The following is a 13,535-nucleotide window of genomic DNA, read 5'->3' on the forward strand; positions in this document are numbered from 1 at the left end:
GGAAAGTACGATCTTTCTGATTCATCCTCCAATGGTCAAACTGCATGGCAACATGCATCGTTACTTCATAAGACAGTTTATATTTGATGTGTTTACGAGGCACAGTGCAGCACAAAAAAACCCACCCCAAACTCCTAGAACATTTACTTTAGAAAAAAAAGAGTGCCACCAGCTAATATGACAAAATATTAAAAAAGGTTGACATTATTCTCACATGAGATAATCAAAATGCCAGATCTGAATATGCTGCTGAAAATATAAATTATTCCAATATTGACTTGTCCTGGGTTTACCAGTAGGGACACGTCCTGCTCCGGGCACCCCGCTGCTGGGGACAGCATCATCTCCTCCGGGTCCCATGGTGGTCCCATCCCCTGTGGTTGAGTGGAGAAGGTCCTGAAGCCCCTCTGCTCTTGGCTGTGTGCTGGCTCCATGTTCAGCCTGCCTTGGTGTGACATGTCCCTTCCTACCTGTATGACCTTGTAAATGACTGCTAAAATGCATATTGTTTGACTCTTTCCAGTTCATCACATTATGAGGATTATAATACCTGACCTATCCTCATCATTATTTAACCACTTCAGGCCATCAGGGCAGAGATGCAACATAGAGATGGACTCATGATCGAGGGGTGGACTTAGCAATGGACACTATTGCCCAGGTTATTCACGAGTGTGAACAATGCACACAGCCTCTCCTGCTCTGAGAGACTGTTAAAAGAGGTATTCCATACCACAGCACGTCATGCCCAGGGAGGTAACTGGGAGTTACTGGGAAGGGCTAGTGGACTGCAGGGCTGGACGAGGGATAGGTGGGTGCTTGGCTGGGGGGAGTGGGGCAAATTATCGGTTGGCTGGTGCTGAGGTGTTGTATTTTCTTCCCTTGTTATTTCCTTTAGTATTATTATTATTGGTGGTAGCAGTAGTGATTTGTGTTATACCTGAGTTACTAAACTGTTCTTATCTCAACCCATGCGAGTAGCATTCTTTCGATTCTCCTTCCCATCCCTCCAGGAGCAGGGGGAGGGCAAGAAGTGGGGGAGTGAGTGAACGAGCTTTTGTGTTTGGGCATCCCCTTCAGAAGAACTAGGCACAGGCCACGCATACAGGGGATGCTATTCTAGACCACACCATGAAAGATGATTTCATTTTAAGACAACTGAGCAATACTCAGATTAAACTCTGACAGATAAATTAATTAAAAAAAAAAACCCAAACTAAGAAATGCATATAAAGCCAGAAATCTTTTTCTTCTCTCCAGTGTTGAATTGTGTATTTTCAGTTAAGCAAATTATCTAGTTCACAAGAAGGGGGAAACTGCTAAGCTTCCAGTGTCATATTCATGAAGCAAATTAGAAAACAAACAGCTTAGCTTTTCAATAGTTTTTTCTACTATTTCTATCAATCCGATGCAACACCTTTATTTACTTGAATGTGACTCCTTTTCAGTTACCATGACAAATCCTATGCGATCCAGTTGAAAAAAAACACACTTTAAGAACAAGAAGTCAAGCTAATCAATTTGTACAGTTTTCTTACTGCACATTAATACATTCTTCCAAAATACTAGTACTCCTAAAGATATTCTGCTCATTGGCAAGAGCTTCCAGATGACATCTGTTCAGTCATCCACTCTCTGGAGACCATTGCCAAACAGTTTCAGACTTTGGATTTTTTTGGTTTATTATATTATACTATCTCTAGTTCACACCTGTTTAACAGTAAATGACATGACAGAATATCTAAATAATAAAGCAGATGAAATACAATTAAGTCAATATTCATATAACAGTGAACACTCCCTCAAGCTTTAAAGTATTAACTATTATTTATCAGCTTTTAAAATTATAACTGTCACACTTTCCCCAAAAGATTCCATTTTGGGATGTAACTTAGCTAACATTAACAAACATGTGCAAAGTGCCATTTAAGTCATTGATGTTTTGCCTATGCAATTACTTACCATTCATATTAATAATTATGTGTGAATACAGCAATTTAAGAGAGTAAGATCTAGCTCTCAGTCTTCTACATTAGTTCTGAAAACATTGTGAATAAAGGAAAAAAAACTTGTGAGTAAAGGAAACAAATCCAGTTCAAGCACACACATAGGGCTAGACACTGCTTTGGCAATTATTTATACCTAAAATCAACAGGAAATTCAACTAACAGCTGAAGGGAAGTCAATAACGCACATTAAGCACAGTCAGGAAGGAACCTTTCAAACATCATTAAATTTCTATCCTGTCCCAACCAAACTACTTTCCATGCTTGAACTTCCTTCCAGAAATGAAGCTTTCACTATGAACATTCAGACAAATAAGGCAGAGTTAGAAAATAGGAAAACATAAAGCAGATACTGTATTTCTGCCTCCATTTCTGTTTGTGTAAAAAACATATCCAGTAATGTTCGCTACTGATATAGATGAAACAATTGCACAAATCAGCATTTACAACTTTCCTCCTGGGTCTGAAATACCTCAGCAGGAATTAAATCACGACTTAACATGCCCTAACAATTGAATAAATTAGAAAAACAATGTAACCTCGGGCAACATGAATCCCCCAATTTGCCAGTTAGCATCCTTCTGTCAGGAAGAAGGCAGTAGAATCCTTTTCTTTATCAACCACCAATCTTCTATTACATATTATTGCAAACACAAGCACAATGTTTCCTCAAAAAATTACATTCCAAGCTTATTAGATGGACAGTCTTAGGGCAATATACAGGAACAGCAGGGTAATATACACAGCAACTTGGTACACAGCGTTTTCACCACATCACCCCTTCAGCTTGCACCAACTTGTAATTTTTTATAAACAGCTCAAAGGAGAGTTTTCAGAGAAATATGAAGACAATGAAGTAGCTGTGCATGTGTTGTGGGCAGCTTCCTTCTAACATACAGGACAGCATGAGAAGAAAACAATACAGAGCTTATTATCAATTCTGCTGAATTATTCTGTGTTGGTTTGGGGTTTCTTAACATAAACAAATCCACTACATAAGATACAATGTAACGCATTACATGAAATAGTATTTAACGTCCTTCTCTAACATTTATTATATCCATTTATATACCCCAGAATGGAACTAGTCTGTTAGTCCAAGAAACAGACTACCTACGCACCCACTGATATCTGGACACTATCTGGTCAAAGTGACTGCATCATCTTTGACCAACAAGACAGGAATCATGGGAACAAACAGTTATTCTGGGTTAAGGGGTTCAAATCCCAAAGTACTGTGGAAAACTACATTATATTCCCTCCCCCTCCCCTTATATAAGCTAAACGGCTCCATCTTAAAGACAGCCTTATTCCACTGCTCCTAAGGGAAGGCAGTTGCAGACTTCTATGCCTCTGTTGCTTAGGAACCATCTTTTCTAATTTCCAGACTAGATTTATTCTTGGATAGTTTATACCCATTTGTTCCTGTACCTCAAGCTTAAGAAGCTCTTTTTATCCACCTGTGTTGTTTCACTCATTCTTATGAACAACCTCTTTCATGCTTTGTTTTCCCAGATCAAACAAGACATTCTGAGTCCACCTTACAGAACAAATTCTCCATTCCTTTTGTCATTCCAGGAATCAGTCCCTGCACCTCTTCCAGTCCAAACACTCTTACCTGATGCCAGGTGATAGGTATTAGACAAAATATTCCAGATAAACTTTCACCAGTACCAGAAACATGCTAATACCACTTCTTTAAAGGAAAATACTAGTAGTGCAACAACAGTATTTTTGTTATCCCAATACTTTTCATAGTTGCTGACTTTTAATAGGTTAGTCATCCTCAAGTGCTGTAAGAACATTTTAATTTTTTTAATGCTATTAAGTATGACTCCTTTTTCTACTGCTCATGTCCTAAGGTCTCAACTTCATTCTGTGCAAAACTACTTTAGTATTGATGACACTTGACAACTGATGAGAAAAATTGAGACTGGCGTAAGAAGTAGGAAAACATCAGTGTTTTTAACGAAAATACTAAATCTTGAAACTGATCCTTGACATATTCCACTACTAAGATATTTCCAATACATCATCTTCTGGTCATTCAGTTCTATCCATACTTGACACACCCCGTGACCATTCCAAATCAATTTTCACAGAAACATCACTTTAGTTTTTACATGGCATCACATCACACATTATATGATTCCTAAGTTAACAGAGGTCAGCTCTAACTATGCACCCTCTCTAAGAAGTCAGGTGTCTTACAGAAAGATATGTTAAATTTCTCCAGCAAAGTCTTCCTCTGTTGTTCATACCCCATTTTCATCTTACCTTCATATAGAACAGCTTTTCTTTTTAAATTTAAACAAATCCCTGATATGCATCCTGCAAGTTCAACTTTATCCTTATGGAAACCATTCTTACAACCTCACTTTAGTAAGATCTATCTGCCAGTGCACATGTGTTTGAAACTGTCTTCACTCAAAATCAAGACAAATTTTTCATGTAGTCTTTCATCTGTATCCACATTATTTTTAGTCTTACTTCATGGTCCCCATGCTTCCTGACAGGACAAGTCTTTTTCAGGTTTTCTGCTTACTCCTGATGCTCTTCTTCAGTTTGCTATTAACATTGTTGGATCTTTCATCTCCACTGTCTTGCATATGAAATAAAAATCAAAATTTGGTAAGAGAACAAATACTTTATACACTTGCCAGAACTACCTGTATTTATTGCTGTATCAAAAGTTCAGCCATGTCAGAAGTGGCTGAAAGCACCTAATCAAATAAGCCCTGAACACTGCTGTAAAACTGGAATTGCAAGACAATTTGGATACTAAACTAAGATATGGCCTTTGCAATTCGAATGTGCACTTCTGCGGTTACAATTATAAACAGCTTTTCATGACATTCAGAGGGGGTTTGGGTCTTATGTTGTTGTAGTTGGGCCTTTTTTTTGTTTGTTTGTTTTTTTCCTGTAAATGATGCATGCCTAAAAAACTATTGAAAAGATTAATGCCACAAGGTCTCCCCAGAGCTAGAAAGAGAAGAAAAGTTAAGGCTGCTCCATTTCAGCATCTGTACCTCAGATGTTACATCCAAATGAAAAAGAAAAAAGGCAACCACACAAACTGTATTATCAATATTTTGGTTTGAGAATACACTGCACAGCTACTATAGAATTTGCTTGAAGGAAAAAAAAAGTCTACAGAAACAAGGTTCAAATTTAGGATTACTATAGCAACAGAGAAGAGGGAGGGGAAAATTACCAGATTACTCTCTCAAATCATCAAATCCTTGAAAAAATAAATTTAGCTTTCAATTTCAGGAAAATGAACTGAATTTATCCTATTCATGAACAATTAACACATCAAATTAAGGATTAAACAGCATAATCCAAAATTGTAGTACAAATTGCAAATACCAAATTTCAGACTGAATGACCTCACCTTTTCCTGCTATCATCAAGTATTTGGTATCACAACAGGTCTTTAAACTGCTCACTGATAACAAATAGAGCATTACTTAGGAAGGTGTCTAATCCTGACTGAAGGTCTGCAACTAAAGAGAGGCATTTGCCTCATTCTCTAAGTGACTCCATGAAGTACACTACTGAAAATATGCAATAATTTGCCCCCATTTGACTTGGAGGTATAAGGAATTACTGAAAATATAGTTAACTTATTACAGAACTAAAATATTTCAACAACATATGTGAACGCAGTAGTGACTTAATGCCCTGAAAACCTGAGAATGCAGAAACACGCTTAAGCTCTTTAAGTAGGTGACACTGTGAAAAATAAACCCAGGATATCCTAAGTAACCAACTATTCATGTATTTTCATTATGCAATCTTACAAGACTGGGGTTGTTTTAATATATGCTTAAAAATAATTAGCATAACTGCCACTATTCCAGTATCAAGCAAGAAATATTATACTTAAGTTAATGACTGAATAAAAGAGCAAGAAAAATATTAGCCTACTGGGAGAGCAGCTATTTCAATACTTTAGCCCTCTCACATTAGATAGTACCCCAAACCCATTAAACAAGCAGCTGAAGGGGCAAATGCAGCTACAGAGGTTTATTTCTGACATTGTGAGCTTTGCTTGAGGCATGGAAGGGTGTCTCCCCACTTTAATGCTAAGTATTGACCCATAAAGACTCTAAGCCTCCAGCAACTTTTCCACCAGCTAGAACATTCAATTAATAAGGCTGCCCTCATAATTTGCAAGACTGCCTAAGTCCTGCTTTTCTGGCTGACATTCAGCTTTTAACCATGCTTCCCAGCCTTCTGTTCACCACTTCTGGCTTTCACTGACCAGCTGCCAAAAAGCTCTTTATTTTCTGGTGGCTGAGCAGGCCAGAGGACAGTTTAAGAGACTACCTTCTTCCAATTTGTGCAGCAAACCGTTCACTGTGTTCTCTGCTCTTGGCTCCTCCCCAAATTGCTACAGTCATGGAAAAGTAGAGGATACTGGAAGGACTACCACTCCACAACTATGAAGCAAGGGTACAGGCATCTTAACTGGGGTTTCCTTGTCCTTAAATCAATAAAGAAAGGAAATGCCTTAGGATCAACAACAAAGACTACCCCGATTCAGAAGTGGATGTCCCACATGCCAAAATTCTTACCTTATGCTGCAATCACAAGCACCCTCTCCTTCCAGGCTAAAGGCAAGAAGCTCAGTCTAAAATGATCCACATAACTCAGCAGTACCCAGGTAAGTGCAGGTTCTAAAGCACATTGAAAGTAAAGTGCGAAAACCGCATAGGTAGACATTCAGCTGCAAGTAGCAGCAATCAAAAAGAACAGGATGGCCCTCTCTAATTCCAAGGCACAGAAATCCACCACCTTTCCTTGATACTTCAGACATAATAGCTTTCCCTCAGATTAATCACATGTATTTTATCTCCCTCTCCATCCAAACCATTTATAATCCACTTGCTTTGAGAAAGCTCTAAAGAATTTACTAACTTTTTACCTAAATCCCTAAATTCATTTGTACAGTTGAAATCTAAGCAAACACCTAAGATCATTTTTAATCTATTTTTCCTGCCTATTAATAGATTGTAAAATAATTTAATACTGTACTGCAAATGTTCTATATAACCAAAAAATATTTACTGTTATATTTTGGGCCACTGACATTTTATGAAAAAATAATCTACAAAAATGAACACCATTTTCCTGACATAGAGTCGTAGAATAGCTACGGTTGGAAAGGACCTTGAGATCATCTACTTCCAACCCCCTTGCCATGGACAGGGACACCCCGCACTAAACCATGTCACCCAAGAAGCTATCCTACCTGGCCTTGAATATCTTCATCCTTAATTCACTCACAAAAGATATACAGTTCTTTTGAAATGCTTCAAAGTCATCACAATTATCAGAATGTCTTTGAAAACTCACCAGCTAGTAAATTTTACTTTAAAATTTAAGGGAAGTAAGGGTCATGGCACATGATACACTTCATCATATGTACTAGTAGGCTTAAAAACAATATCCAGGAAAGAAAATGGATTTTGGAAACAAAATAGAATCTTGTGCTCTACACTGAATCTGTTATTCAAGTCACATGGAAACTTGAAGTGATATTTAAAAATAAAGCATTAGTTGTACAGAATTTTACCTAAAAATCATTAAAAACTTTTCAGGAACTGAAATCACTTAGAGAAAGATGTCAGAACTGATGAAACATGATTTCCCATCAACTCAAGTCTCTTATGCTTCCCTATTTATCTCTTTTTATCCCAAGTCCTCATCTTTCCTTCCCCTACATCTTGTTGAGTCCACCTTTGCTCCTACCTTTACCTAAACACTAGTTCACTCAGGGCTGGCCATGAAAGTAGCAAAATACATGACAACTGGTTTAGAGCTACCCATACACTGACTGGCAGGGAAGTGTCTAACCACTACACAGCCAGATGCTCCTGCTCCTCAAAACAAACCAGGTGCCATGCCCCTCTCTTAGTGGGGACACAAGTCTAGCCATCAGATTATCCCATTAATGGCACAAACCTTGTGTGTTTGAAGTCACCTTTCTCCTGGTAAATTTAGCTGAGTGTAGCTAATAGGTTCAGAAGTTGAAGAGAACAATTAAAAGAAGTCCCTTTAACTTCAGAGTACTTTAAGCTGTGTTGATGCAAGATTACTATGCAAAGCTTGGTTAGACAAGATACTGGTTTTGATTAAAAATACCCACAAGTATACTGCATCTCTCTGTTAATGCACATAAGTAGCAATGTCTTCTTTCGTTGAATAGACAGAAGGGATGTTTCACATGCATACATACTTTATAAATTTTCAGCAATATTTAATAGTGACAATACCTAAAGAAATTATTTCATCTGTTAAAAGATTAAACTCAAAAGTATATCTTATCCTTCACTTCCCTAGTCACAATGCAGGAACACCTTTACACTCAGCAGTGTATAAAACAACACAACCCCCAAGAAGCAACCAACCAAACAAAAAACACCCCTAACAAACTCCCACCAAAACACCACAGAAGACAATCTTCATGGGTTGAGGTTATCCCAAACACTTTCCGATTTAATCTGGCATTAGGTATAATAAAGCTGAAACAGCATATCAGACCTCTCTGATAGAAATAAAAAGCATTAAAAGCACCACAACAAGAATTTAAAGTTTGCACATGAAAAATGAAACCAAACCTAAGCTAAACTAAGTTTCAATGGCTGCAAGTCAAACTGCAGGTTTTAAGACAAAGTTGCTTTTACAAATTTACTGATTCCAATCAATAACCTAGAAGACGCGGGTGTAGCAGTTTGATTTTCCCCCAATCTTCAGTGCATAAATGTACCACAATATTTATCTACTCATTTGATGTGAAAGTATCAAAGATACCATATAATGTTACTGATTAACTGCATTTACTGCTTGCTGTTTCCATGACCCCTTTTCCGCAATTCAATTAGGTAAACGGAAGAACAAGAAAATCTCAGAACTCTGAAATATTTTACTCCCTACTTTTTCAATTTCATGAGTCAAGATCTGAAAACCATACATAGCACACGGTTTTAAAAACAAACCTCAATAATTTAAAAAGACAAAGCCCAATACATTAGTCAATTAAAAATGCAACAGAATTAATTGATTAGTGTGAAGAACACAAACTCCAGATTTCAGTTTTAAAGAGTAGCTCTTAATATCCTAGTTTTACAACTGAACTGAGTTGTGCTTTCACGTATGTTGATTTTTAATTCTTCTGCAGAAAACCCACTCAAATAAGCGATAGCGTAAAACTCTTCCGGTGTCCTGCTCACTAACACAACTGATCTGAGGTTACAAGGTTGATCTTTCACCGAATAATAACTGCATCCAAAAGAGCAGGCAGAGATCATTTATCAAAATGCAATCTACCCAGCAAGGTCAAAAGGAGGAAGTTAGGAAGGTGCAGAAGTTGTTACTCCTGTTTGGCTACACCTTCAAGGACATTTTCAGTTTCTCCTTAACAAGTAAAGAGTCAACCCAGCAAAGGCAGCAAGCATAGATGCTGGTCAGCAGCTTGTATGACTGGCAGTAATTATTCACATCCATCCCTATACTAAAACTTAATTTCCTCTGAAACAACAAACAGACTCAAAATTCCCCAAAGTAGCAGCAATACTTCACATGACTGCTGGTTAGAATGTTAAACCAGAGACCTCATGACAAATGACATCACCTCAGCCTATACCTGATTGGAAAAGCAGTAGTTCCAACAAGGGCGTTTCCTGGAGTCTCTGCCCTTACAACTTCTGCAAGGACTAACCACTAAAATTTCTGACCTGACAGGACCACAGCAAACAATGTCCTCTGACCAAGTAGGACAGAAACCAATTACTTGTTTCAGTCTGACTAAGATTATTCTCAATAAACAACATATGTTTAATGAGATGGTAACAAGTTATCATAAAGTTATGTTGAACATTCAAAAACACTACTCTAGAACGCTGTCATTGTACATGCATTAAATACTTTAAAGTGGTAAGAAAAGTAACCAGAGAGGAGGGTAATATTAAAGTGAAAATTATCATAGATCACAATATCTGTAAAACCAGTCCTCTTCTGCCTCTGATGAAAAGTAGCTTTCCTCAGGAAATTCACTTGTTTACATGATTCACACTTCACATCTTTCTTTACCAACAGGTTTGTACAGCTACTGTTCTCAGCCCTACCAAAAAGGAGTATTTTTGAAGAGAAATGCTGGATAAGTGGCACGAGTAGGTAATGTTTTCCTACTCCCCTGAGAAGCCTGATTAAATTATATGAATGAAAACTCTAAAACTCAGGTAATCTAGGAACTTCTACCTATTTTAAAAAATGCCTGCTTTTGAATCTGTTAACATAGGAAATGTATAATTTAACACAAAAGTTTTGGACAGGTTCCTCAGCAGATGTCAAATGACCTGCACAAAAGAATCAGCAGTTTAAAATTGCATTTGTTGAATTAAACACTGCTCACAATCAGTTTTTAAATATAAAGTACCTATCATTCTAAAAGTGTCTAATATTTAGTTACAGCATGAATTACTGATAAAATGTTATTTCAGACTGCTTTCTATCATGCAGGACAGTCCAAGAGTAATTCTACTTTAAAAGCCATCAAAATCAGAAACGTAATGTTATTTTTTACCCCAGGTTCTCATGCTTCAGGTGACCTCCACCCACAACAGCAGCGACACTTCTCCGAGATGCCTTCCTTCATAAAAGTACAAGTCAAGTTTTGTTACTATGAAATTTTTCCTCAAAGCAGGACTGGCTCATTGGCATAGCAACAGTTTGGGATTTACAAACTACTCACTATCCACCACTGCTCCAGTCTGTAAATAATTAAAAAAAACCCTATTTCTACAACTCAGAAAAGCTGTGGGTACAAGATTTACTGTCCAGCCTCCTCAGAGTTAGAAAGCACTTGTCACATATATGTTGTTATGCTTAGCAGCAATCAACATGCTAAGCACCCTTCTCCTAGTCTGAAATCTCCAGTTGTTGTATTTCACTCTATTTATTAACAAAATTGGCTATTTCGAAGTTCAGCTTTTTCCTCCTATAGCAAATCACAGAACTTTGACTGTGGAGTTTCGCTAAAAGCACTTCATACTGCGAGGCTAACCTTCAAAACCCGGGACTTGAATAGGGCAGAAATAGCTTGAGCCTCACTCCTTTGGAAGTGTTTCAGTGCTCAAATGGGCTTGCCCCTATAATCTCATCAAATGATCCAATTCCATACAAGAAAAATAACTTTTAATATTGACAGTGAATCTTTTGAGTGAGAAAAGTTGAGTCATTTTCTGCTGGCGACATCTAGAATAGATCTGTTACAGAAAAACACAGATTCAGTAATGACCTTCTTCATTCTGCAGCATTAGTGAACTATACTCGAATGAACTCGCTGGCAAAACATGCCGCCTCAAAACTGTCCTAAGAACATCACCAAGTTTAAGCTGTGTAACTGAAGCAAACCAGACAGATCATTATGTTCACCTAAAACTACTTTCGTATGATCACATCAAATCTGCTTACTGAGTATAAAAAATTACCACTACCACCTGCTCCAGAAGTCCAATCCGTAGCTGCATTTTTTTCCTCACTTATTATACAATAGCTCTAAAAAGAGTATTTCCTTATTGAGGTACAGAGTTGTTACATCAATAAATATAAGAAAAAATGGAAACCTATTTTAGAAATAATTCGTATTTTTAAGACAAATTCTTCTGTTCTATAAAAAACAACAAATTTGTGGCAGTTAAGAACTCCCAAGTATTCTGTTAACGCATCCAGTCACGTTACGGACCCAGAGCTGTAAATAGCCAGTGTGCATGAAGATACCTGTAGCTTTCAGCAAAGCATACAGAAATTATCTACCAGTAGCTACAGTTTGAGAATTCATAAACTGAAGGGAGACATGGTTTGTAAAGCTCCATGTAAGACATAAATCATGAATTCTTTTGGTGTACAATAATGTTATGACCTATAGCAATTTTCCAAAAAGCAGGGAATAAAACAAAACCAGCAACAAGCTCACGCCACTAAGCTACACCAGTATCTCATAAAAGATTCAAATCCAGTGCTATTCCTAACCCCCTATCTCAGTATATTTTTCCAGCTTGACTGCATTTTCCCTCTTCCTAATTGCTAGTTTTAACTAAAGCCAACGTAGATTAAGGCTCAACCTTAAAAGCAGCATGGATTACGTGCAGAAGGACAGGTAACATTCTAAATCAAAAGCAGGCACTGGAAATACTAAAACAGAGATACCCCTTCCAGCAGAAGAAACAAAACAGCTGCCCGTTCGCTGCTGCTGGTACCCTGCCAATCAGTAACACCGCACAAACGCACCGCATCTCCTCCTTCATTCCTGCGTCCTCTGCGGGCGATTATTTGGACGCTCTAATGCCCGCATTTCGCTAACCGTAATCAGGTCGTCACCTCGCAGCCTAGAGGAAGGGGCAGGTGCAGCAGCAAGGCGGTGGGCAAGGGCCCGCAGACGCATCGCTAGGGCGCAATGAAGATTTAAACGCCGAGCGGCCGCTTCCTGCAGCGGCGAGAGCAGTGGGAGCATCGCACCGCGCTCACCGCGGCAGGGCCCGGAGCTCCTGAGGGAGTGCTGACAAGAACCTGCCCCTCAGGCCCCTCCGACCCCGCCGCCCCATCCAGCTCAGCAGCTGGGGCACTCCCTCGTTGTGCCCCCCACCACCCCACAGCGCCGACATCGCCCTTACCAGCCGCTCACTGCAGGCACCGTGCGAGCGGCAGGCTGCTGGGTTTTCCACACACACACACACCCCCCACACCCGAGCGCCGGTTGTTTTCCAGGCAGAGACACCCCCCGCCCCTCTCCACCCCGCCGCCCCGAGCTAAACAAGCTGGTTCCAGCCCCGGCGCCCCCGCCTCCCCTCCGCAGAGCCCGCCTCTCCTCACAGCCTGCCCGCCACCCACGGCTGCACTCACCCGCCTCCCGCAGATCATTAATGGCTGTGCCCCTCTGCTTCCCCTCGACCGCTACCGGCTCCGCGCCTCCCGCCTCCGCCAGCAGCACTCACCCGAGGGCAGAAGAGAAAGGGCAGCAGCAGAAAGAGGGGCCGCCGCAGCCACTGCCCCCGCCGAGGCTGTCGCTGTCTCCGCCCCGCCGCGCTCCCTCCTCTTCCTCCCCCCGCCACCGTCGCCACCGAGTACCCCCCCGCCTACCCCACAGGGTGCGGCTTCCCGAGCCTGCAGGCCAACAACCGCGATGCCCATTGGAGGGCGTAAGCTCAGCGACTAAGGGGCTCTGCTATTGGTGGAGGCAGGTGGGTGGGAGGAGTGTGAGGGGGTTGGCGGTGGCGGCTGAGGGAGCGGGTCCGGGAGGTCGGGGTTGTGCTTCATGGATCGCGGTAGTCCCGCACGACTGGCACCCGCCGACATACGGGCTTTCCCTTCAGAAAAAAGCAGCGAGTCGTCTGGGAAGCTTATCTTACAGCAGACTGAGGGATAGGAGCAGGAATCAAGTAATGGCCAAGGAAGAGTTACGATAGAGGGTTCCTTAACACACAGAGGTGGCGGTATCTAATCGCTGGAAGCTCAGAGCCAGTC

General features: G+C 40.1%; 1 protein-coding gene across 15 annotated transcripts in view; it reads right to left on the reverse strand.

The window, feature by feature from the left end:
• The window catches only part of ADD1 (adducin 1), a 60,800-nt gene extending 47,690 nt beyond the window's left edge, over positions 1-13,110 (reverse strand). For 12 of the 15 annotated variants that reach the window (XM_065660411.1, XM_065660370.1, XM_065660390.1 and 9 more), the window contains exon 1: positions 13,007-13,109. The gene's annotated coding sequence lies outside the window, so the exon portion shown is untranslated. The other 3 variants (XM_065660332.1, XM_065660324.1, XM_065660401.1) reach the window with 3 other exon arrangements.
• Between the last annotated feature and the right edge of the window lie 425 nt (positions 13,111-13,535).

Source organism: Lathamus discolor, chromosome 1 (genome assembly GCF_037157495.1).
Source record: "Lathamus discolor isolate bLatDis1 chromosome 1, bLatDis1.hap1, whole genome shotgun sequence".
NCBI lineage: Eukaryota > Metazoa > Chordata > Aves > Psittaciformes > Psittacidae > Lathamus > Lathamus discolor.